Source organism: Myotis brandtii, unplaced genomic scaffold (genome assembly GCF_000412655.1).
Source record: "Myotis brandtii unplaced genomic scaffold, ASM41265v1 scaffold1012, whole genome shotgun sequence".
NCBI lineage: Eukaryota > Metazoa > Chordata > Mammalia > Chiroptera > Vespertilionidae > Myotis > Myotis brandtii.
The window spans coordinates 202,717-207,972 of NW_005353371.1; the positions used below are offsets into that span (position 1 = coordinate 202,717).

Genomic DNA, 5,256 nt, shown 5'->3' on the forward strand with positions numbered 1-5,256 from the left:
TTTACCTTCTATGGCTGTCACTGGAACTGAGAGCCGGCTTTAGCTCTGAGGCTCGGCTCCAGCTCTGAGACCTTGGCTGCTGAAAGCAGGTATCTGGTTTTGTTTGGCTTCTATAATTGAAACACTGTTGCAGCTCCAGCTCCCAACCCGGCTGGCTGAAAGCAGGTTTCTGGGGTCTGTTTAGCTTCTATAATTGCAGCATTGTTTCTTATTGAGTGCAGCTCAGAGGCCGGCAGCGGCAGGTGGGGAACCTTGGCTTCCTCCATCACTGGAGCAAGCAAGCCTCCTGTTTGCTTCAGCTGCCTGGCTGCCGGCCGCCATCTTGGTTGGCAGTTAATTTGCATACCTCCCTGATTAGCCAATGGGAAGCGTGTCGGAGGTATGGTCAATTTGCATCTTTCTCTTTTATTAGTGTAGATATGCCTATTCTTGTGTCAGTACTAGGCTGTTTTTGTTCTGAGGTGGGACTCTTGTAGACAGAATATAGTTGGATCATGGTTTTGTATCCATTCAGCTGCCCTATGCCTTTTGATTGGAGCATTTAATCCATTTACATTTAGGGTTATTATTGCCTGGTAATTATTTATTGCCATTTTAAATATATACTTTATTGCTATTTTTACAGAGAGGAAGGGAGAGGGATAGAGTTAGAAACATCGATGAGAGAGAAACATCAATCAGCTGCCTCCTTCCTGCACACCCCCTACTGGGGATGTGCCTGAAACCAAGGTACATGTCCTTGACCTGAATTAAACCAGGGACCCTTGAGTCTGAAGGCTGATGCTCTATCCATTGAGCCAAACTGGCTAGGGCTTTATTGCCATTTTAATTCTGCATGCCTAGGTTTCTCTTTATCTTCTTATTATAGCAATCCCTTTCGCATTTCTTTTTCTTTTCTTAATTTAAATTCTTTAGTGTGTAAGTTATTACATATATCTCCTTTTCCCCCCATTGACCTCTCCCCAGCTCTCCTATCCCCAGCACATACCCTCACCCCCTCCTGTCTGTGTCTATTGGTTATATGTATGCATACAAGTCGTTTGGTTGATGTCTTATCCGCCTCCCTCCCCTGCCAACTCTCTGAGGTTTGACAGTCTGTTTGATGCTTTTATGTTTATAGATCTGTTTTTTAAAATACTTTATTGATTTTTATAGGGAGGAAGAGAGAGGGATAGAGCTGTTTCCTGTACACCTCCTATTGGGGATGTCCCCGCAACCAAGGTACATGCCCTTGATTGGAATCGAGCCTCGGACCTTTCAGTCTGCAGGCCAGCATTCTATCCACTGAGCCAAACCAGTTAGGGGGCTGCAGATCTATTTTTGTTCATCAGTTTATGTTGTTCATTATATTCCACAAATGAGTGAGATCATGTGATATTTATCTTTCTCTTACTGGCTTATTTCGCTCAGCATAATGCTCTCCAGGTGCATCCATGCTGATGCAAATGGTAAGAGTTCTTTTTTTTTTTAAATTGTTTTATTGCTTAAAGTATTACAAAGGGTATTACATGTCTCCTTTTTCCCCCCGCCCTTGACAATCCCCTGGCCTCCCCTACCCCCCAGTGTCTTATGTCCATTGGTTATGCTTATATGCATGCCTATAATTCCTTTGGTTGATCTCTTACCTCCCCATTCTGCCCCCCTTTCCTCCCCGGCTTTCCTGCTGCAGTTTGACAGTCTGTTTGAGGCAGCTCTGCCTCTGTATCTATTTTTGTTCATAAGTTTATAATGGTCTTTATTATCCATGAATGAGTGAGATCATGTGGTATTTGTCCTTCATTGACTGGCTTATTTCACTTAGCATAATGCTCTCCAGTTCCATCCATGCTGTTGCAAATGGTAAGAGTTCCTTCTTTTTTACAGCAGCATAGTATTCCATCGTGTAGATGTACCACAGTTTTCTAATCCATTCATCTACTGATGGGCACTTAGGCTGTTTCCAGATCTTAGCTATGGTGAATTGTGCTTCTATAAACATATGGGTGCATGCAAGGCCGGCGTGCCCCCCTCCCTGCCCCCTCGCGGGGACTCAGGGAAGGGGTACCGGGGGCCTCCCACTTATTCTACACCTCTCATGTCTCTTCACCGTGCCAGACTAGAGTCAAGCTCAACAGGGTCTTCTTTCCCCACTGATTCCGCCAAGCCCATTCCCTTGGCTGTGGTTTCACTGGATAGTAGGTAGGGACAGTGGGAATCTTGTTCATCCATTCACATGTGCGTCTAATTAGATGATGAGGCATTTGGCTACTGTAGGAGAGTCATAGTTACTCCTGCCGTTTACCCGCGCTTCATTGAATTTCTTCACTTTGACATTCAGAGCACTGGGCAGAAATCACATTGCATCAACACCCGCCGCGGGCCTTCGCGAAAGAGTTCTTTTTTTACAGCAGCATAGTATGCCATTGTGCTGATGTACCACAGCTTTTTACTTATTATTTTTTAGTATTATTTTTAATAAATTTTTTATTAATTTCAGAGAGGAAGGGAGAGAGGGATAGAAGCATCAGTGATGATAGAGAATCACTAATTGGCTGCTTTCTGCATGCCCCCTGCACGTGCCATTGATTGGAATTGAACCTGGGACCTTTCAGTCTGCAGGTGGATGCTCTATCCACTGAGCCAAACTGGCTAGGGATACCACAATTTTTAAATCCACTCATCTGCTGATGGCCACTTAGGCTGTTTCCAACTCTTAGCTATTGTAAATTATGCTGCTATGAACATAGGGGTGCATATATTCTTTCTGATTGGTGTTTCTGATTTCTTGGAATATATTTCTAAAAGTGGGATTACTGGGTCAAATGGGAATTCCATTTTTATTTTTAATTTTTGATTTTTAAAAAAATATATTTTATTGTTTTTTTTACAGAGAGGAAGGGAGAGGGATAGAGAGTTAGAAACATTGATGAGAGAGAAAGATCCATCAGCTGCCTCCTGCACGCCCCCCACTGGGGATGCGCCTGCAACCAAGGTACATGCCCTTGACCGGAATCGAACCTGGGACCCTTTAGTCTGCAGGCCGACGCTCTATCCACTGAGCCAAACTGGTTTGGCAAGTTCCATTTTTAAATTTTTGAGGAAACCCATACTGTTTTCCACAGTGGCTGCACCAGTATCCATTCCCACCAGCAGTGCACCATGGTTCCTTTTTCTCCACATCCTCGCCAGCATTTGTCATTTGTTGATTTTTTTGTTGGTAGCCATTTCAGGTGTGAGATGATACCTCATTGTCATCTCTCGGATGATTAGTGACTTTGAGCATGTTTTCATATGTCTGTTGTTCTTTATGTCCACTTCCGAAAAGTGTCTATTTAGGTCTTTTGCCCCCTTTTGCATTTGCATTTCTTGTAATGCTGGCTTGGTGGCGATGTACACGTTTAGCCTTGTTTTTTTTTTTTTTTTTTGGTCTGGGGAGCTCTTTATTTGACCATTGATTTTGAATGATAGCTTTAATGGATATAGTAATCTTGGTTTCAGATGCTTGCTTTCCATTACCTTGAGTACGTCATGTCATTCCCATCTAGCCTGTGGAGTTTCTTATGAGAAATCAGGTGTCAGCCTTATGGGAACTCCTTTGTAGTTAACAGTTTGCTTTTCTCTTGCCTTTAAGATTCTCTCTTTGTCTTTTAAGTCTTGGCAATTTAATTATGTGTCTGGGCGTGGGCCTTTTTGGGTTCTTCTTGCTTTAGTTCTCTGTGCCTCCTGAACTTGTGTGACTTTTTCCTTTTCCAGGTTAGGGAAGTTTTCTGCATTATTTCTTCAAACATGTTCTATATCCATTTCTTCCTTTCTGCCTCTTCTGGCAGCTATTCTAATATTGTTACATTTCACTTTGTCCCACAGCTCACTTAAGCTATCCTCCTGTTTTTGTTTTAATATATTTTTATTGATTTTAGAGAGGAAGGAAGAGGGAGAGAGAGATAGAAACATCAATGATGAGAGAGAATCATGGATTGGCTGCCTCCCACAAGTCCTCCACTGGGCATCGAGCCCACAACCTGGGCATGTGCTCTTAACCGGAATCGAACCTGGGACACTTTATTTCACAGGCCGACACTCTGTCCACTGAGCCAAACTGGCTAGGGCAATCCTCCTGTTTTTTAATCATTTTTTCTTTTCTGATTGAGTGATATATTCAATTCTGTCTTCTAATTCACTGATTCGATCCTCATTTTCCCTTAATCTGCTGTCTATTCCTTCCAATGTTCTTTATTTGTGTTATGCCATTCTTTATTTCCAACTGTTCTTTTTTTCAGTTACTATATCTTTTTTCATGTTGTTGAGCATCTTTATCTTCATACTCTGAGCTCTGTTACAGATACATTTCTTATTTCTGCTTCATTTATCCCTTTTTCTGGAGAATTCTCTTGTTCTTTCATTTGGGGGTTGTTTCTTTGTCTCCTCATTTTAGCTATTTGTGACTATGTACTAGGTAGATACTCTACACCTCTCAATTTGTGGTGCAGGACAGTGTTAAATGTTGTTTCTGACTAATTAGATCAGGCAAAGACTCATTCTCCAGAGACAGCTTGTACCTACAGAAAGATAGGATTTGGACTTGACTTGTGGCCCCATGCAGTGGTCCTGAGGTATGGTGAGAATTTTTCAACGTGGTAGGGCAGTTGCTTCTGCCTGGAGGGTAACTGTTTTGTTTTATTTTTAATTTTTTTAGTTTCTTAAGTGGCCTCAGGGCAAGGTATTTTCCAATAGGGAATGTCCACTGTCTTCCCCCAAAACAAGGCAAATTTCTGTGTGGGACAGATGTCCTCTGCTGTGTGAGGGAATGACTCACCCCAGGAAAATGGGGATTTCTGCCTTCTGAGCTCTACCCTCTGAGCCCCCAATCCTGGCTTCTGCTCACACAGCTCCAGGCCACTCCACTCTCCCTCTGCCAGAGCACAAGGTGGGTGGCTCCACAGGGAATTTTTTGCATTGACCCTTTCAAGGGTGGCTTAATTTTCAGTTGTGCTCTGTACTAGGGGGTCCATCTTGGGGATTAGGTCCCAGAGTTCTCTGTGGCAACCCACCATAGCTGAGATATCTCTGTGGAACTTCAGTTGTTGTCTTCAGTTGCATGGCTGAGCCTGTTGTGCCTCACTTCTATGTACCAGAGTGGGCGCTTTCATGCATTTCTAGGCAATTGGCAGGCAGAGTATGGTATTGTGCCCACTTTATTTTTTTTTTAATTTAAAAAATTTTTTTAAATTAAATCTTTATTGCTCAGATTATTACATTTGTTCCTCTTTCCCCCCCCCA

General features: G+C 42.8%; 1 protein-coding gene and 1 long non-coding RNA gene across 2 annotated transcripts in view; both read left to right on the plus strand.

The window, feature by feature from the left end:
- The window catches only part of LOC106725143, a 9,186-nt gene extending 6,820 nt beyond the window's left edge, over positions 1-2,366 (plus strand). Inside the window, exon 3 of the long non-coding RNA XR_001361013.1 lies at positions 2,254-2,366. This is a non-coding gene — a long non-coding RNA (uncharacterized LOC106725143). The remainder of the gene's footprint in view (positions 1-2,253) is intronic.
- The window catches only part of LOC102260233 (zinc finger protein 14-like), a 36,147-nt gene that overhangs the window by 24,007 nt on the left and 6,884 nt on the right, over positions 1-5,256 (plus strand). The gene's annotated exons all lie outside the window — the stretch shown is intronic.